Genomic DNA, 23,149 nt, shown 5'->3' with positions numbered 1-23,149 from the left:
TATTGCATAGTATATTACATAGTAGTTTATGTTATTTTATGTAAATGTATGTTAGGTAAGATAGATGTTTGTGTTTTTTCTGATAATGTAATTATCTGAATAAGTAAACAAGATTATATTCTATTTTTGTGCGAAACGAAAATGTAAATAAATCTAAAAATAACTAATTTTCAGGAGAGCTAAAAATAAATAGAGTTCTTGATAACTTTGTATGTGAATTTATATGTAGTATTTATGTAATTAAATACTAATTGGATGTTATCGACTCTATTCCTTCTTTCTCATTCATTCAAATAATAATATTCATTAAGTAGATATCTATATTGCAGCGTATTAAACGCATTTAAAAAAATCAGACTTTTCTCCTTTTTCATTTATACAGAGGTTTTCTTACTGCTCATAGTAAACTATTTCATAAACTGTAAATGATACTTGTTAGATACTTAGAAATATATACATAATTTTTATGTACTGAATGTAGTATAATAATATAGATGCTTTATTAAAAATCTAATATTAATATAAATATTATCCTTTGCCCTTTTCCGTAAAAATATTCAAAGCTTTTGATGTTATTCCTCAGAGTCCCGGGAAGAAAAAAGGAAAAGAAAATTAGTCTTCCCGCCGTTCCAAGAATTTGCCGCTAGTATTCAGTACTGCCACCTGTTGATAGCGTAATTAATTAAATTTACAAAGACGTGAAAGATTTTTCCCGCCAAGCCCGACTTGGCATGCCAGAAATTTGGCCGACCACCGAAATCACGTCCCGTATAATAATTCAGATTGCAAACAGATTTCATTTTTTTTTAGAATTGGATGTCCTGTTTCTGTACAACGATGTTTTACTTGATAATTTTAAATGCTTGCGTTTTTTATTGCTTACAGTGTTTTTGTTTCTTATGTCATTTAACAACTTGCCGTCATATAAATATATCGTCACCTCAATACTACAACTAGATAACTATGATTTGGTCATTGTTGGGAAAATGAAATTTAAACTTTACTTGATTAACATAAATCTAGGCTATTATTATCATTGGAAAATGGTGCTTGTCTAATTGGGAACAATTAAATAATGTTCAATTGTATGAAAAAATATTGTAGATATATTATTTTATTTATTTAATGCATTTATGGTTTTAAAGTTATCTAATATTTTCAAACACAAAATTTCCCGTTAAATTCTGACTTGACCTGGTTTAATCATTTTGTAGAGAAGGAAATGTAGAATCATAATATTCAATAGCAATCTCAAAAACAGTGAAAATCAAGTTATCTTATGACGATATAATGCTCATAAAAAGTAATAGCAATACGTACAATAGTAAGTAAAAGCAATACAATATAATATTATGCAGCTACATAAAATTATGTTATTAACTATCTTTTCAGACTGAAGTCGTATCTTTTTTGTTTAATATTATAAAATTATATAAATAGTGAATACTTCATAATTAAAAAAAAAAAAATGTAAAAAATACATACATGTCATCGATTTTATAATAACTGCACTGCGTTTACTTATTACCTATAATAAAAGCATGATATTTTTACGAACATTCATTAAAATAAATATAAATTAAGTATGTATTATACGTATCTATAAAATAATTCATATTTTTTTGTGACCAAGTAATTGAAAAATATAGGGTTCTTGTCTATTTAGTGGAAGCCAGCGGTAAACAAATTTTGAAAATAGCCGATATATTGAATTATTTGTTAGGTAAGGTTGGGCTATCGTTCTTGAATTCATGAATTTTGGCGAAATCGGCTAATGAAAATTGCCACTATTCTAGCCTGGCTTGTACCAAATATTTTTTATTTTTTTTCGACCATGTCCGATCCTGTCCCATAATATGGGCCTCCACAGAGTGGAGGTTTGTATTGACAGATTTTGTTTTTTACGAGAAATGGATGTCAGCCACTTGCTCAACCTATTAGGTCCATACCATGACATACACAAATTGAAAAACAATATGTGTACTTGCCAGACCCAGGATTCGAACCTGGGACCCACGGCTTTATAGTCCAACGCTTATGCCGCGTGGCCACCGTGGGCGTTAAACGTACCAAATATAGTAATAATTAAACTGTTAAAAGTCTGCAAATCGCTGCTGATAACAATTTTTGGTGACCATGTCAATAACAGGTGGTTGAGCTTTTTAAGTGGACTGTAATTATTTTTGGGTAAGATGAGGAGGTTGAATCTATGGGTGGGGGCGATGGAACAGAATGCCAGACGTCAGTACCTTTGTGATGATGTTTGATGGCTCCGTGGTCTGGTTTCAACTGTCACTCGCATTGTTGCAATGGGTCACCCGGTTCGTACACTCACGCACTTTATGTCAGTTTTATGGATTATATGTGAGGGTGTATGAATGATGATGATAGATTCTGAATGAGTCTGTATTTATTGAGTCAATCACTTAAGCGACGGAAAGCTGTTAGAAGCCCGCTCACGCCCGCTATCGAGATGCAACTGAATGTTTTTTGTAACACTGTCTCTCATGACCCGTAATTGCTTATTGATTGTCTGGTGACAATAACATTGGGGATTAGGAGGAGGGTGAGGAGATAAGGAGTGGAATGGGAACATAAATGGACTAACCAACAGGAATCCCAAAATAATTAAATTTCCATTAACTGTGTATAATATAATATTGTATTATTATAAACATAACCTATAAATATCATGATAACATTACTATGTTGGTTTAAATAAATACTTCACGTCGACCATATGCACTCAAATGTGTATTTTTCTGACACCTTATTAAAGTAATAAAATCAAAACTATCAACAAAATAATATGATAGTTCAAATCATTGTAATTTTAATATTCATTTTCAACCGACTTCGATCCACTGTTGGATAAACCTCTCCTATCTCACGTTTTTGGTCCTTAGTTTTCACTACCACAAAGTTGATAAACTCGTAGATTTAGCAGGTTTTAATGTTATTTGGTGTCTCTTGTACACCATTATTTATAGAGAGACAATATACATTTTGAATAGTAGTTGTAATGATAAGTAAATTATAAATCTGTAATGCAAGTTGGTATTTGTCTATTACATTCAAACTATGAGAGTATTACGATTTACTGTCATTATTTATTGTCTTATTTTCATTGGCTCGTTTCTTTGGTCTCGCGCCGTGAAAACATGCCACGAGCGCCGATCCCTAATGAGTTGGTAATAAAGTAATCTTCGCCGCTCAGAGAAAGGTAATTTGTTATGGCCCTAAACACTTTTTAACGGTGTGACCGTTTTATGAAGATTAACACCTTAAGGCGACACTGATCTCTTACAAGCTGGTGATATTCCGTGTCATGATTCAAAATAATATTATAATAGACCGATATTTTGGCAGTTTTTTTATAAATAATATCAATGAGAAAAATGTACTTTAAACATTGGTTTAAATGGATATATTAAAATAATTTATACCAATTACAATCACAAAGTTTGAATACTTACTTGGTAGCATTGGCGGCCTTAGGCCCGAAAAACTGATAGGTCAATTTTGAATTTAGTATTTTAATTTGCCTTTTCGTTGTATACTTAAAAGACGTATTGCAAATTGACTTTTTATACATTATATAATAAGTGCTAGAAATTGTTATAGATAGGTACCTACTTACCCTTCAAAAAATGTCCATTTTTCATAACGCCAACCCATCGTAACCGAAATTGCACACAACGCGTTATAATTTTTTGTAAATTAAGTCCACTTTTCTTTCTTTACTTTTTGAAAAATCATCAATCACACGATTATAAAAATTGTCTATTTTTCCCACATATTTTTTTTCAATACTGAGCATTGCAAGAGCGGTCAGTCTATCTTGGCCCATCGTATTGCGTAGAAAGGTTTTTATTCTTTTGAGAGTGGAAAAACATCTTTCACTTTCAACTGTTGTCATTGGTATGACGCAAATAAATTGGAGAACTTTGATCGACTCGGAAAATGTTTCGTTGAAATTATTGCTGAGTAAAAAATGTAGAAGAGAAACTGCACTATTAGCGCCATGCAAATCATCTCGTTGATAAAACACCAATAATTCATTTTTTAACTTGGTTATGTTTATTTCTTCTAACTGTTTTACCAAATTTACTTGACTTGTGGGAAAATTATTTTTAAAATCAGTGTAATTTTCTTTATTGAACAAATCGGATATAATGAGATGATCGTTGGATGTGAATCGTGCTTCCATTTCCACTATAATTGTATCACAGACTTCAATTGCTACTGCGTTGCTATTGTCATCTATCCGTCGCTTTTTATGATCACCCGTTGCACAGCTGGAATTCGGATTAGTGCTAGCTTCATTTCTGATTTCGGAAATATATTTTTTAAAATTATCGATGTATGTTTTTATCTTAATAGCGTCTAAGTTTCTTTTTTGCATTTTTTTAAATAAAATTTGACAATGAGGCATTATTTTGTGAAAAAAAGTCAACCAATAAATAAAAGTTTTTTTTTCCAATTTATTTATTAAGTTTTGGGCTTGACTTAGGGTATTGGTGTCATTTTCTCTGTCCAGTATTGAATTTAAACACTGTAAAATGTCTTCTCGGTACAAAAAAACTGTCTCCACACATTTAGCATTGAAGCACCATCTAGTTGGAGCTGCTTTCGGTAGACGCACTTTGACGAATTCATCTAATATTTTCGTTCTTTTTGGTGATCTCGAAAAAAAGACGGAAAATGATTGGACTGTGGCAAAAAAAACTTTCAGACCAGTGGTTATGGTGGATGCTTTTTGCAGAACTAAATTAAATTGATGAGCATAACAGTGGATGTACTGTGCTAGTGGAAAAGTTTCGCGGACTCTCGTCTGAACTCCTCCAGTTTTTCCACTCATTATAGCTGCTCCGTCGTAGCTTTGCGCTATTAGCTGTCGGGGAAGAACTTCCAAGATTCTCAGCTCTTTTAAAATTTCTTCTGTTAATCCTATTGCCGTGCACACCTCTGGATTTACAAACTTCCAAAATCTTTCACATACTATATTGTCTTTTAAATATCTCACAACAAAAACCATTTGCGTTTTTGTGGAGCTATCTGTCGTTTCGTCAACTTGAATAGCTACGTAATTAGATTTTTTTATGTCACATCTAATTTCTTCTTGAGTGACTTTTAATATTGAATCTAGCAATTCGTTTTGGATAGTCTTCGAAATTCCTTTGAATGAAGTTGACCTTTCTAAATGCTCCTTCATAACAATATCTATTTCCTGCATGAAATTTATTAATCCACAAAATATACCAGGATTATCAGACTCTTTAGACTCATCATGGCCTCGTAAGGCCAGCTCAAACGATCCGCAAAATTGAATACACTTTAATATTTTTGTTAAAATTAAACGATTTTTATCGACAGTTTCATTGTGATCAGCAATCGATCTGCGGTACGCACTATCTAACTGAATTCGGATATCTGTTGTTCCTAATAAAACAAAACTCATAGAATTATCTATGTGTGCTGTTGACTTGCTATGCTTTTTTATTTTTTCTTTGAGATGTTTTAGATCACCAACACCAAATTCTGTCCATTGCTTTTCATTTTTGCAATCAAAAATTAAACAATGAAAACAAAAAAATAAATTCCTTCGATCGCAACCACATATCCATTCGCAAAACTGATAGCTTTTCTTGTTGAAATATCTGTTAACATCTTTGCTTTTCTCTTTTGTTGTTTGAACTATTTTCATATCCGGCATGTACCTGCCTAATATCTTCGCTTGTAGACGTTTATCATAGTTAAATGTCTCATTCTTTATTTCGTTTAAAATATAATCCACTGAATTAGACATTTTGTGTCAGTTCAAACAAATAAACCGTCGTAAATTCCACAAAACTTCACAAAAATGTAATAAATCACTAAAAACCAAACTTTGTGTATATATTCGTATAATAACTGCACCAAAAACTATTTACATACGTTTAAAACAACTAAATACATACGTAAAAACTTGTCAACTGTCAGAAAAAATACATCATACAATAATCTCCGGCGTGGCAGTAGCAAGCGACCCTAGTCGACTTTATCATTCTGTTTCACATAATTAGCTGAAAATATTTTTTGTTTCACACTCGGACAATGGCCGAGAGGCATATAATCCACGCATCCTTGGATCTTAAAGCGTCGAATATTGTTTTATATCTTTCTTTGTCTAATGTATGAAAAATGAGAGAGAAAATTTTATAAAAATTCTCAGTTTGGGTCAAAAATTGAATCGCCGGACGTTGGCGGGCTGGCGGCGAATTTTCGCCCATCGAGAATACAAAACAAAAACATAGCGTACGCCTTATAATTTCAAATCCACCGATTATTATTAATATTATTATATGACATTATACATATTATTAATATTATTATGTCGATTGTAAGGTATATATTTTGGGAGGACAATGACCGAATGACCTAATGGGAGAGCCGCGTATGCTTGGTAGAAAATAATTTTTTCACACCATGACAATTATAAAATATGTCAAAATAGTTTTTTTTAGGTAATTTTTCTGACGCGTGGAATAGGAGTTTTGATGATAATAATAATAACTCAAAACCATCACAGACGATTTGAAATAAATAATAAAAAAAACACCTCCGCTCAGTTTCTAACCATCAATGATTTTGTTGACAACCGAGTGCGTTACCAATTATACCACTAAAACCATGAAAATGTGTTTTTAAAACACAACTACTTAACAATGTACATTATTTGGACGATGTGGATAGGATGGATACTTTGGATTTAAATCGACCGGCCAACAGCGGAAATTACTCGACAGTTACGAAACTATAAAAATTTCATCAATAATAAAACAAAAATCGACAGTTGATTCTTAAATTTAGTACAGTATGCATCCACATCACCCAAAGACAGTCAAAATACATTGCACCTGATTTGGCTATTTTACCTTTAACATAGGTGTGCGAATTTGTAACTGATGGGTAACATTGTGACTTGTGAGTATTATAGTACTGAGTAAAACTTTAGTTAAAGGGAAAATGGGAATGAACATACAGTGATACCGTGCACAGTTTCCATGCATTGATGTCGATTTGAAGATTATGAAATTAGAGAGTAAAATAGTGGTGTAGCTACGTCGTTGCAAACGTATGCACAGCACAAACGCTCAGTCGGACGAGGAGACCTAAATCTCAAACCGATAGTTGTCAATGATGTTTTTATTTTATAATATACTGTTCATAATAAAATAGTTTAAAAACAAATCGCACGGAAATCTGAAAAAAAATATGAAAGCAAAGTTTAAAAACGCTCTCTACATTGATTTTGTGAAGAACTAAATTTTGTTTTTAAACTCTTTTATGATTTCTGCATATAAGCCTTATATTTTACAATGTTTTTTTACAACGCTTTTCATAGCTCGTATTCTTATTTGCCCGGTGGTTCTTTGTCCGGTACAAATCTTGCAATCAATTTTTAACTAACTTCCCGACTTGCTAGACATTTGAAACTTTTATAATATATCATAACACGATGCCAATGCATTTTTTTAATACTTTTAGCCATCGTTAAGTAGAATTGAATTCATTTTCAGTTAATTCTGTTTTGTATGAAAAGTTATTTCGATAACATTATTGGTTGCTAGGGAGTCCTAGCAACTAAATTATTAAATAATATATATATTTGCGTTACTATGGAAATCAATATAAAATGACATTTCATTATTCAGTATTTCTATTAGGTACAAATTTTTTTGATTGTTTAAGCTAGTCAAGTCAAGTTTATATGATTCAACAGAAAATTTAAAAACGTTATATATAAAAAGTTCTTTTTATCTTGTATTTATTTCCTTAGAGGTTTCTGAGGTACTCAAAATTATTTTAATATGAATAATTCATGAATTTTTATTGAACACATATAATTTAGATACACCTTCGACTCAGTAGCCATGCCACGTGTGCCAATATAACTAAGACACTTCAGTTGCATGACTCGTAAGTTAATTATTTAATAATTAGGTAATGTGGGTAGCTTGGTACAGCACGGTTCGAGTCCTGTTCAGCGCCATATTGGTTTCAAAATTTCACTAACATGTATGTTCATGAGGTTTTCTAAATATTAATGAGGAACATGTTACTTAACTACGGTTTAAGTTTTATACTTTCAAATTACAAAATTAAATCAAAACAGATTTCTGCGTAAATAGCCAATTTTATAAAGTGTTAAGTAATAAAATATCTTTATAATGTAAAATTTACAACAATTTCAAGTAAAATACGCACTTAGTTTGAATTTAATGCCTTACTATTGCACGTAGATGACCTATCAGTATTAAATTAATTTTCATTTGCTCAATATAAGAGAACGTCGAAGCATTAAAATAAATTAATATTGACGGGAAAAGTGATCGGTAGAGCAATAATTACATCGAATTTATTACATACTGCTAAGTAATAAAAAATCATATTTACGATTCTACTATAATATTGTAAGAAAGTGACATAATCAGTTTTGATCATAGCTACTTAATTATTTCAAATAATATTTTATTTTTTATTACTTTTTAATAATAATGTGACGATTAATTGAATACATGAAATAAAATAGGCACTAAGTGCCCGAAAATCGAAAAAAGTGTGTCTGCAGAAATTTTTTATGTGCCATCCTGCATCCATGCCTATCCTAAATAGATGTCAGTAAGCGCCAATAATATATTAGAGCTTTTAAGGACATTCAAAGATGAGTTTGGGTGTAAGAGGTACCGTTTAAAAAAAATCGGTTAGGTACATGTTCAAATACGCGCGTTAACATGATTTTACTCCCTACTTCAATTATAGTTTGTCAATTTAAGGCTACGGCCGTATGTTGTAGCTTAACCACTGGGGAATGCCAAAAGAAATGGCGTATTTCAAAAAAACACTACCTTATTCTTAGGTCAATAATTATTATAAAGCAATCATTATTCGTAAGATGTTTATCACACTTGAATAGTCAAAAACATATCTTATAATTATTATTTTTAGAATTATCTTCAAATGTGTAAATCTTGCCCATTTTTTGAATAATATAATGCCTAATTATTGTCAAATTTGGGATCACAGAGATTATCAATATATTTTTTTATTGTAAATATTTCACTATAATAATGTCGACATAAATTATACTAATGGTTTTATAAATGCATCTAAAAAAATAAATGTAAAAAATCTTAACACCACTGCACATGCATGTACCAAAATATGACTATATTCTAAAACATTAGAGCGAGAGGTTTAAAAGAATACTATTTTATGTAATAAAAATACTTTATGCAGTCATAAAATGTTTGAAATAAATATAAAAGATAATAAGGCTTCAAAATTATATAAATAGATTATCTATAACGTTTAAGGAATGTCCAGGATCATGTTTTGAAAATGCAATAAAAGCTCCATTTTGACCTACGCTGAGCATGTCCCCCCTTAATGATAAATTGTATTTTTCTTCTTCTAATGACATTAATATTGTATGCTAAATCTATTCAGAAGCTAATAAAACGGTGTTTTTTTATAAAAAAATAAACAAATTATTCATTGCAACCCAATATACTCTTATATATCTTATATGTATACAACTTTTTGGTACTTAGTGCCTATTTTATTTATTGTAGGTATTCCTTAAAAACGATTCAATAAAATTACATTAGTTATATATTAATATTATTCGTATTTATGTTTAGCGATGTTTTTCATGTGCTAGTATTTGTTTCACCATAAACGAGGGATAATTATATTATATCCCCAGGGCTCAGGCGATAATACTCTACCCACGAAAAGTTTTTGTCGTGGCTTTTTACATTTTCTATTCAGACATATCTTTTAATACTTATTAATTAATAAGGGACAAAATATGCATCGACATTCTTCAAGACCTATAATTATCAAAGTACGTTTTTGTTACCTAGCTGAAAAACCTACGTTTTATTTTATTTTTTATCAGGAAGTACAGAGGACATTCTTTCATCTGTATACAATGTCAATGCTTGTCTTTTGTTCAAATGTGTATTTTTTTTCTCATCATCTTTTCAGTTTTTTTTTTGGCCAATTAGTTTTAATGAGGAAAGATGTCGTCGTATTTCGTGTTATTGTGATATGCCTTCGAGCTTTTTATAATGGGAAGTAATTGTTTCATTTTGGGAGTGTATTTTGTGTATAATTATCCTCTCTCAAAGATATTAAATTTGATGCAATATTAACAGCATAACGAAATATAAACACGTAATTTTGAGACCATTATTTAGCACTTTTTTTAAAGAATGAGATTATGAAACATATTAGTATAATAATTAATCTCTTTTATTCAACGATTCACAAGATTTGAGAATGTTACATTCTATATATTGAACATACATACTTTGAAGATACTTAATTAGAATAAAATATCCAACGAGACATGAACCTGTAATTGGTGGATTCACGTCAGTGTGCTTTTCTAATTAAACTACAGGCATCCTACTTAATTATAACGATTTTAACTAGTAGTTCTTACTTGAAATGTTTACCAAATTGCGTTACAATGTTGGCTATCGGTTTAATTCAAGGTATGTAACAATAAATTAAATACCTCAATTACTAACCGATGCTAGATCACTCCATTTTTTTTTCTAAAAAAGAGTTTTTCTTATGGATACCTATATATGCGCATGAGATGTTGTCAAATTATGCACGTTTAATAATAATATAAAAAATTATAACCCCCATAATTCAATGAAATTTGTGGTAAATATATTATGCCTGTGTTTCAAATATAAGCGGTTAGTTTTAACGTTAGTTTCATTTCCTCGTTTTATTGTATTTTTAAATTAGAGCAAAATTTCCATTTTCACTAGACAATTAACCCTTATATCGCAGTAGATATAGATAAAATGAAATTGGACAGCTCTGCATTTCAATATACATAATTTGGAAACCCCCAGAAAAGATATTACCAAAAATATTTTGGAAAAATATTGGCAGTGAGCAAAACCCGGGACCGCACCATCGGATTCCAACCAACGTGTTTTAATAATTAACCCACCTTTACCAAATCACTATGTATTCACCAATATGCATTCTCAATTTTCGTTAACATTGGAAATGATCTTTTGTGATTTTTAATCAAGGTATTTCATTTCTTTCATTTAATTTTTAAAAGTTTTTAAGCAAATTTTGGCGATTTTTAAAGTTTTAAATCATTTCACAGAGTGTTAAGTTAAACAAAGAATAAGTAGGTGTTTATTTTATTTGCCGATTTTAATAATAATTTATGTAAACTTTTTTGTTTCATAAATAGATATTATCATGGATTTAAATTTAATATAAGTAACTGATAATACATAATATACAAATGTTTTAAAAAACCAAATACAATTGAGGAATTTTAACGAATATTATAGAAAGCAACAAAGTCTAATAATTCTTTTTTAATGATGCGCGCCCATCAGGTGGAGCATACAGACAGTACATGGCGCGTCTAAGAACCACTATCTTATGCCAGTGTTATTGCATCTTCCCAGATCATGCCAGCATGCCATAGCGCTAACGGTACATTTTCATAGTACATTTGGACGGTATTTTGCCGTCTGTCGCCTTCCAGGATACCGAAATCGGATAGGCTTTAATAAAAGGTAGGCATATGTGTATAACTCTATCGCTAAATACTTATAGGCCAGGACTGAGATCGGCCAAATCCGTATACATAACAATAGAGACGCACATTATTTTATGATTCATTTACCTATGACAATAGTATACACGAAAAATCTTCATGCAATACCAGGAAGTGGTTGTTGCTCTGACTCCTCAACTATGTATACCCACTCACTGCATCCAACGCAGCTGGTGCATTACCCATAAGGTGGCCATTAGATATAATTAGTATGTCATTTAAATGTGGTAATTAAATAATAATTAAAAGGTCCGCAGTGAATTGGCCCACCGGCACCGGATGCCCTCTTCGGATTCGTCTTCATATTATGATATAAGTATGTAGTTTATTTTGTGATTCGTCTACCTGTAGTGATAGTATACACTTCATGGTAGTGGAACTGGTGTGCAAGTGGCCAAATACTTCTCACTTGCTTTTACACTGACATTGTGCATATGTCTTTAAATCCTTTTTATATGTATCAAATCAAGCTTCAATACTTGAACCATAACAAAATTAGTCCTAATAAATGAGTGGATTATTTTTATTATTTTTTTAAACATATCTTTAGACTCCTCACTCTCGAGATTCATCATTTGAATGGACCTCTTTTGCAATAGTTCTTCCATACATAATGAGTTGAAGAAGGCGCTGTTATCCGCCACGCATCACATTTCTAAAATACTACAAAGTTATTATGTAGGTACTATATTATGAATATGTACATGTTATGAATATTTCTATAAATTATAATTATTAAGTATATATACAAATGACGTATGAACAAATAGGTATATAATTAACGAAGTTAGATGGATAGGTTTACAATACAATAAGTTTGTTTTTTAATAAATTTATTTATACGTATTTATGCTCTGCATTCTATATACTATGTAGATAATAAGATCAACATAATAACATTACCTACTCGTTAATTTACATACTACGATATCTTCCTGCGCATATGAAAATTAGACAAATTAAAAATACAGCTACTAAACTGACAGATAAAACGAACCTAATTGTATGGATATCACAAAATATTCATAATTTTTGACAGAAATATGATAATGTGACGCTAACAACCCTGCGTGGTCGTGTATACGCTACAATTTATGGCAGTTTTAATATCGTATTACTGCGTTTAAATAATATTAACTGCATTCAAAACGCAGACATACACAAAGGGGTTAAGGCATTGTATATGGTTAATTAGAGGGATAAACTGTCAGTTAGCGTTTTGCTGCGTAAAATATAATAGCTGAAGAGTTATTATCCCGTAGCAGACAAATTTAATTGTCAGTTATAACGTTGTACGTCGTTAAATTTAGAAGGAAGAGAATTTAATAAGAATTAAGTTTGAACTGTTATAAACTTCACTCACCCGTCTAAAATATGTCGAAAATTAACTGATACTAGTAGATTTAATATATATATATATAAATATCTTCAATAATAGTAGCATATAATATATAAATATACTTTTACATTTTACACAAATTGAAAGCTGAAATGCGCACGGATCTTCTACCCAGTTCCAATATTACATATTACAAAAAATATTAACAAAACAAATGAAAATGGCTTTGATGTCATTTGCATTACGTATATATTGCAAAAAAATAGTTATTATTTAAAAAAAATATATATACGTGCTTATTATTATATGTGAACAATCCAGTTACCAGAGGTACCTAGCGAAAAAATGCAAAGCTAGCAATTTGAAACATTTTATTATAATCAACATTTTAAAGTATTTTAAAACAAAAATATGTTGTTATTTAAAGTCAAAGATAAACTTACAATAAAAAAACGTTATAAAATGTGACTTCGTTACAAGATACCGTGTTATTATTATATAAATATATATTTTATGGTCATGTTTATTATTAAAAGTTTCTTCTAATGAACAATAAACTAATTTTATTTCGATATGTTTAAAATATTGAAGCGCAAGTTTTTTGTTAGATGCTTTCATAGCAGTGAAAACTTCTACTAACTAGAGCATATTGTATGGATCTAACACCGTCTTTGTCATCCGTCATACTTTGGCAAAAATTTGTATCTACTGATTGAATCATGTAGGTACAGCTTCATCTAGGGCTATTTTAAATAATATATAGACAGTTTAATAACTATTAATTGTCGAAGACTATTTATAGTTGGTAGTGCGTTGGATAGGTCCGACAGTACTTTCACTCGGTATTTTACAGTTTTCATGGAAAACTATAATCATTGCGATGAATTTTTCAGGTTGTCAAAGCTGTTCTATGGCTAGATATAGTTACTTCTGTTTTTATTGGTTCCACAAGACTAAGGATCGTGATCCTGAAGATTCAGAATTCGAATAGCCTTCTCAAAAGATTAGCCATGGGTGACTCCTCTCGGCATCATCTCGACTCTGGAGGATACCATGCTTGCTTTAATATTTAGACGCGGCATGTCTAAAATACAAGATAGCGTGAACTGTTAAGCTACACGCATTTGATAACCACGTATATATGCGACAGCTCGCAATATCTCGTAGGTGAATACCCTTAGTTATACCTGCAGGACAGGTGTTTATAGCCAGATTCGACCTGCAGAATGTCTGCGTATGGGGAGTATACCTGGAAAAGTACGAGGTTAGGCGATTAAATGTAAATGTAAAAATAAGACGCTCTAAGTACCTAGTAGGTGGGGTAAATGTAGAAATCAAAGACACCTTAAGACCAAACCCCCCCTCCTGCCACCTTTTAAATCTATAAAAAATACTATGGATATTTTTTTTAAATGGACTCCCTCCAAACCATTTTCTGTGTATGCGCCTGATAACGCTAACTAGATATTAATATCACGGAATATTTTTAACTACACGCCGAGATAAAATTGCATGTATTGTAATTATATTATTATTTATAAAATAGAGAAATCGTTTGATTTTTAAAAAGTTTTTTTTTTGTTAAACAGAAATATAGATACAAATTCAAATTTAACACCGGATGCATTTACAACCACCTAATTGAAAAACTTATCATAGATTAAGAAAAAAATACATTCTAATTGGTAAAATTCCGAAGGGTCCAATAATTTATATAACCATACCCCCAAGGTGATTCGTTAAGTAATTTTAACAGAATTAAGACATAAAATTCCCAACACGCACCTTGTGCATGACAGACTATAAAATTTTACGAGTTTTTGTGTGAGTTTATATATATTTTAGTTATATAACTTTCAAAGTCAATTTGCATATCTGATATTCTACATTATTATTATGATTACATCACACTGCTCGCTCCGTGTGAAATAGTTCTTTGTTAAGAGTTTACCATTGTTACAAGACTTGGACGTAGTATCCACTATACGTACTGACAGAAAATGTATACATCATCATCAGCGGCTTTACAACCTAGGGCGGATCTTAGCATATTCAAAAAACTTCCTCTATTTATTTACACCAGCAGCACTAAAATCATTTTTGGCAACATCTAACCATCGAAGTTTGAACCTGCCAGTTGATCTCCAACCGCCCGGTTTACTATCCAGGATGCCTCTCAGCAGTTTGATACGGTCCACTATTGCTGCATGGCTCACTCAACGGCAGTGACATCTTTAGGTAAAGTGCCGCCTTTAAACAGACCTAGAATACCGCCCGCTTACGGTTTTAGTTCAAAATTGTCTTCAAATTCTATCTTACAGACAAATACAACAAAATTCTTTAAATTGTCAAACACTTAATTTACTGAAAATTAAAGCTTTTTATTAAACATGTCTCTGGCATACACTGGATATGACATAATATTATACAGTTTAACATCAGAAGTCTTATGAAGGTAGATAATTTCAAATACATAATGTAAGTTACTCGTATAATTATGCCTGATTCTCTACATCACACTTTCAATAATGAATCTGTAAACCCACATATTCTTGTCGTAAATGTCAATCAGAGCTACTTTCACAGTTAGTACTAATAGCCACGACTCGCTACTGTTCGCTATCACTTTCCGTTGACAGAGATAAGATGAATTTTTATTTATCTGTGGACACTTCTCAACTTTTAGATTGGCAGCAGAGAACATAATTATTATTTGCGATCAGTTTAATCAGTTTTCCTTTTAACAGTATTTCATTTTAGTATGGAATATAGGAATCCAGAGCAGTAATCTAGAGCTTATGGCTAGAAATGGTAGTCCTTTACTGCTTAAATGGTACGGACCTTAAAAGAATACCTACTTTTTAAATATAATTACATAAAAAAATATATTTTTGAAAAGGGGCCTAAAACCTATCAGCGTCTTGGGCCTCCACGTACCGTAAAATTTACTGCCGCTGGCTATAACAAATATTTAAATACCCAACTAGATTTTTAAATCTTATTTAGCGTCATCGACTCAAGCAGTCCATTGCGGGCCTCGATAGAAGTAACACGCACATTTCACAGTCATAAAAAGTTGCCCTACGATGCAACTCCAAAATAATATGTTATATAATCATAATCAACTCAAATGAACAGATATCAAAACTGTTCATACGTGTTTCACTGGTTACCTGCCAATTTCCAAAACTGGTCCCACAATGGTGACCCCGGCGTGATGTGAACACTTCATTTTTTCTTTCAAAATGATGAAAGTGATAGTTTTGCATTTCCATAATTTGTAATAAACAAAAAAAATATAGGTAGTCATGAATATATTTTTCTAAAAATAACATCGACAAATAATTCTAAGTTTAACTAGGTAAATATTTGTTATGGGAAAGTTTGTTTTTTTTATATTAACATTATATAATTTAAAAAAATATTTATATACATACTACGTATATTATTTAAAGTATCAGTAGGTATAACCGAATACAAATAAATGAAACAAATAATTTAAAAATTACAGGTATCACTTGTGGTAAACTTTCTTTTATACTGCACGAGTACCTTGCCCAAGAAAAGAGCTTTTTTAATGTCGTCATTTTATTACAATGTTTTTATTGTGGTTATAAAGACTTTTTAGAGCCCAAAGCTCCGTAGAAGCATAGGGAAATACGTAATTCCCCTTTTAAAGTAAAGCAAGATAAATAAGGAGCTCAAAACCCATTTTCGTTCTAAGTTATGGCGACCGTTATGATCATACATAATTTTGAGGCCGAAATTTTGTAATACCTATATTCATATAATACGCGCATATAATTATTTAAATCATAGTTATTAAAATCCCACCCCATATTTTTATCATTTTCATGATCAGCTTGAATAGTAGACTGAATAAAGGTATCTCCAAGCAGATTCCACTCCTCTTAGTGGTCAGACTTACGCTAACTATAGGTAAATCACTTTAGAGTGGCACCGTGATTACCCACGGGAAAATCGATTTGCATAGGTATTGGTAATGCTTGTTAGTATTAAAATAGGTGTTGTAACCAGTGTTGCCAACCGTAATATAGTTATAATATAAGTACGATACTATAATTATAAATCCGCGAAAAATGTAAAATAATATAATTTTACGCAAATATTCCAAAAATACTATAATTTTGAAGAATTCGAGAAATAAAATGTTCCTGCATTATAGTTTTTTTTCAGAAATACCATAATGTTTACTCTTTTGTACTATAATCAATAGAAACAAGTGCCAACACTGGTTGTAACAAATAATACTAATACAAGAGCGAATTACTCATGGTGCCACTATTGAATGATTTACTTATTGTAATATGCATATGTTTCGTTTGAATTAAAAAATATATATAAGTACTTATAATTACATATATGCTTAATGATATACATATATAGTGGCTTGACTCAGGTTGACAACATATGAATATTGTCAACATGGGTCAACTTACTCATTGAATCTCATAATAAGCTATCCCCATTTATTTTCGTTGTTTATGACAAGATTTCGTTACAGAAAATACCCAAATACCCATCATTTTCTTCAGTTTGTAAGACTCTGTTAATATTTTAGTCGGATATTTACTTAGCCTATGGAAATGCGTGCTTGTATGACAATCTGTAAAATTTTAATTTAAAATATAGGTAGGACCATAAATAACCATTTCAAAATAATAACGATGGTCAAATTGTCATTTTAATTACCGTGGAATTAAATTTCGGTTCATGGCAATAAAAATATACAGCGTGCATTTGCAATTCGACTTTCAAAAAATATTACCACTTAACCGCGCTCGGCATAAATATCGAAAGGTGCCAAAACCCAAGACCGCGCTCATTAGACTTACATACAGAATATTTTTTTTAGTATATTAAGCTTACGTTCATCGCCGAAATAAAATATTACAGCAATCAACATGGCTACACAGCTTGCCGCCAGGATACACGATCATATTAATAGATTCGTAAATTCGGAGCGACAACAAAAAAAAAACAGGAGATGTCGATAAAGCAGGTGTCATTTTTATCGATCGGTCGCACACATGAATATTAATGCCAGGCGCTTTATACGCGATGAGAATTTTTGCTAGGGTATTGTTATAGTCTTAAACGATATTCAAGAATAGTAGATTTCATCTATTGTTATCTGTAGAATATAATTATTTAAATAAATACAAAAAGGTAACAAAATATGCATTAAAAATATTGACTATGTTGGTAATATTTTTGACTATAGTCTAGGACACGCCGTGTTTCGGATGCCGCCGGACAGTGCACTTGTGGCACAGCCTCAAAGATTCCGTCGCCATGAACGATCAGCCAGCAGCGGGGCTACAAAAACGATCTACGTATTATATGGCGGGAGACGCAAAACGTGGCGATAAACCAAGAGAGGTGGCACAGCCATGTACTTATCCAATACTCCAACGTTGGAGCGTAAGAAGGTGAAGTAAATAAGTAAAGTAATATTTTACTAGTATATTATAATAGTAAAACATCGCTAAACGCCTATAAATGGTTAATGTGTATGATGAATTATCCAAATACACTATTTCGATTTCTGGGCGAGTGCTTTATCTACTAAGCCAGGGGTGTTCAACCTTTTCACATTACCCTACGGATATGACGTCTACTATTGCGACATCTGAATATTATGCGTCTCAAAAACGGATATGACCTTAGTTTAGAAAATCATAATATAAAATATTATTATATTATTATAATATATTAATATAACTCGTACATAATATATACATTATACTATCTATCATCAATAAGTGATCTAACTTGAAGTTGGTAGGTGTAGAATACTAGAATATATTTCACACAAGATGTGTCGCTCTTGCGGATAATTTTAAAGGGTGGAGTTTTGGGTCCGAACCCTCCCCCCAAAACAGAAAGAATATAAAAAAAATAGAGCATTAACTCTTCTTTTTCTTCTTTGTCAGGACCTCACGATTGAGGATGATTCCGGTCGTCCAATGTTTGCTATAATATTCTGATACTGCATGTTTAAAAGAAAAACATAGCGTGGACGATACAAACGGACTCTAACGGTATTCGATAACCACTTGTGGATGCGACAGCTCACAAGAATTGGTTGGTGAGCACCCTTTATTATGTCTGCAGATGAATTTTATCGCTAGATTAAAAATGCTCGAGTGTCTGGGTATGGGGAATGTACCGGGAAAAGTGCGGGAGGTCCGCGGTTGAAGCGATGAAAAGTAAGTATTAATAGTAGGCGGGGTAAATGTGGCAAACAGTTACACCTGCTATATTTTGTTAGCCTCGCCTTAAAAATCAATCAGAAATTATTATGGTTATTTTATCAAAATTGACCCCCCCAAATAATTTTTCTGGGTGCGAACCTGATTTCTACTCACTAAAAATGTTTTTAAAATTCCGTCTTTGCAATTTATGCCAAGGTTAAGTTTTTTTTTAATATTTCTATTCCCGGGGTTTTTCAAAATATTTATTTTTATAAATAATAATTTTATAAAATTTTAAATATAAATTACGTTGTGTAACTTTCTTTAGATTTTTTAATAATATATTTATAAATTACTGCATAATTATCAGAATCGCAAAAATAATATAATTTTAATGAAGTCAATCAAACGATAAATTTTCATAAATTTATATCATATGACAAGCTGAGTAAATGATAATTAGGTAGCTACCACTGCTTACATATTTAATAAACTTAAAATGAATAAATTTCATTTAATTATTTATGAAATGTATACCCAAAGATAAGAGTGACGGCTCGCTTCCAGACAACCTCATTTGTTAAGTTTTACCTCGTGATAATAATTTATCACCTGCGATTTTTTGTTAACATCCCTTTTTATTTACTTACTTTTACATTTAATGAAATGTTTACAAACAGCATATATTTAATTACAAATTAATTTAATGATTTATTTCAACATAAAAATATCTACTTAAAATATGACCATGCAGTAATAATCCATAAGTTATGGTTTTCTCGTAAGAATGCAATGCAGCTGGTGAAACGATTGAGAATACAGGTACTTTCATATTTGTGAAATTCCACCTACCTGTAATCATAATAATATGGTAGTTAAAGTCACTGCTAATCTTATTATATGCTACAAGGAGATAAAGTTTAGGACTCGTATATTATCCGAGTAAATGTAAAACATGGTCAATCGTATTATTAGCATCATAAACACGAGCAATAATTTCAAAATGTAATTTTAATAATACATAAGGACGGTAAATTAAATTATATCATACGATACAGAAAAAGTTATTGAGTTTTAATTTTCCAACTAATTCAACTCATACATTTTTTTAGATCAACCAACAGGAGTAATTGAGAATAAGTAAAATGAGAATATAGAATAAATGAATATGTGATGGTCCAAATAACAGGCAGACACAAAAAGCAAAGTAAATCAAATTAAATCAGATCAGTTAAAATTAAGTACAATTATAAAAAATATATTGAAGATTTATAAAAAATGTTATTTATTAATTTACAAATCCCTTTTCTCGAAAAAGTCTTATGACTCGCAAATTGACTTAATCCTGTGGCTCTCGAGAGAACAAAATGAAAGCACTAGGTTACGGCATTTTTCTCAGTCCTGCGTCATGTATTATGCAACTGCAATGCGTCAATCGTTCAGGTAGTTGTATTAAAGGGTGCGGGAGAGTTGATCAAAATATGGGCGTGTGTCATACCGTGTCCGGAAACGTTACGTATGCAGTGCGCCGTATTTTTTCTACACACTTCACCGTGAAATGTATCGCCGTATATCAAAGACCGTCCAACCTCTTTGAGTCGTATAATACTGACATAAAATTAATGTCAAAATAAAACACGATTGTTGTCGGTTTACACTTTACAGGAAGCCAGTAGCACACAAATTTTGAAAATAACCGGTATACTGGATTATTTGTTAGGTTACGTTAAGTTAGTTTTCCATTCTTGAATTCATGAATTTTGCTAAAATCAGCTATAAAAATTGGATTAATGTTCATATTGAATCTAATAAAATTGGAGACCGTAGTATAGTATCCGGTCATCTCTTTCTGATAAGAAAGCTCACGGCGAACTGTGCCACGGTGAAAAGTTTTACGTACAATTTATATGTAACCATGCTATACTCTTGGACCCCACCTGGAATATGCAGGTAGCGCATCTTCATGAACACATCGGTAACCAAGCACTGACGCATTCTTGGAACGTCGTTCCTTTTCCCCGTGTATAAAAAATATATTCAACTCATATACTGCGCTCGACATACGTACTAATCCCTAGTACTAGCTTCTGGCACTAATACTTAAACGTGCCAACAGATCGAATACTAATGCTTATCACTAACTTGGTCAATAAACCCGTGGCGGTATTAGTGCGAGTAGTTATTAGCACCACGTCCGTGTAAACAAGCCTTAAAAAATACTTAGGTTTTCTATAACACATCACCAAAGAAAGATTCATAGAAAGCCCCAACTTAAAACCAAGTAGGTACTGCGAAGCTTTGAAAGCTAAGCTTATTAAAATTCGAATACAATTTACTCTTTCATAAATTCACTGCATTCCAATCAATCACTAGGTAGTAGTCACCTATATTTCGTCTGAGATTTAAGCATTTTCAATGCCACGTACCTAGGTTTATTGCTCGGCCTGTAGATACCTAATAATATACACTCTAATGTTCCATTATTTGACAGAAATGTCAAATGTAAACTGAATATTTCTATAAGGTTTTATAACCTCTTGCAATAAAAAATCGGTCGTTTTAGAAAAAAATCTACCTTTAAAGGGTAAAGAGCAATCGCAAATGACTTAAAAATGACCGTTATATTTTTATATTACAATATTTTGGTTAATGTATTTCTAAAGTTATGTGACATGAATTAATGAAACGTTATGCCTAATCCTATACAAAATCAAATTATTTTTGATTAAATACACACTCTGCTTATGCATTCTTTTGACCATATTTCAAAATTCAAATAATAATTATTTTTTTTGACACCCACGATAGCCGCGTGGCTTAAGGGCCGGTCTATAGTGTCGAGAGTCGCAGGTTCGAATCCTGGGTCTGGCAAGTACACAAATTGTTTTTCAATTTGTGTATGAGTCAGAGTATGGACATAATAGGTTGAGCAAGTGGCTGACATCCATTTCTCGTAAAAATAAAATCTGTTAATACACACCGCCACTCTTTGGAGGCCCATATGATCCTATTAGGATTGGACATGTTTAAAAAAATATATTTTTTAATTTGTTTTTATAATACACTTCTCATTTAAATTTGAAACTATAAGTATAAATTGTAATTTTCCAGTACATACCGTGTATAAATAAATATATATTTTAAAGGTTTATGTAATATCTAATTAATTCAAGTGATACTGAAAAAGATATTTTTTTGTATTTAAAACTAATCAATATTAACAAGACGGAAAGATCGTTTAAATTTATTTGGCCATCAATCTGTTTCTAAAGCTAAACATGTTAACTAAAAAAGGTCCCGAATATTAACTAGAACCGTTTTTTAATTAGGAATACATTATTCTCAGGTGATATTTACATGGAAACTTTTGGGGGTAAAACACTTGTACCTCCGCCACCAGAATAAAAAAAATGATTACTTTATTTACAATTTCTTACCTCAATCATTTAAAATTCTCAAACTGGCCGCAGGAAGTTCCTAAGCCCAGCGTAACCCAGAGATTGTTATCATCAGCGCCATTAAAAAAGCCTAACTAAAGCTTACGAGAAAACATAAAAAATGTCTTAAACAAGGGCGTGAAATGCTTTCATAAGTTAAGTACAGGATGTTTATAATAATATAAAAACCACAAAAACGAATTGAATAAAAATTTTCTTTACATCTAAATTTTTTGGTAAAGTTCTAAATATATTGAAATGATTAAATTTGTAATTAAATAAATAAGGAAATAAAACAAAGTCAACAATGTATAGTATGGAAATAGATAAATAAACAAAACAAAAGTCGATATTTTATTAGGTCGCTTTTTGTTTTCTGTCCATTTCATTTAGCTGGCCGATCCGCCACGCCGTGCCTCCAGGCTAGAGCCCTGTTAACCTCCCCCCTCCTCTTGTAAGGGGAATGATACTTATTATAAATTTAACAAATTAGTCTATTAAT

The sequence above is a fragment of the Rhyacophila brunnea genome, unplaced genomic scaffold (genome assembly GCF_057557595.1).
Source record: "Rhyacophila brunnea isolate RB1 unplaced genomic scaffold, BYU_Rbru_1.0 scaffold_9, whole genome shotgun sequence".
Classification (NCBI taxonomy): Eukaryota; Metazoa; Arthropoda; class Insecta; order Trichoptera; family Rhyacophilidae; genus Rhyacophila; species Rhyacophila brunnea.
This window is presented reverse-complemented; position numbering follows the sequence as displayed.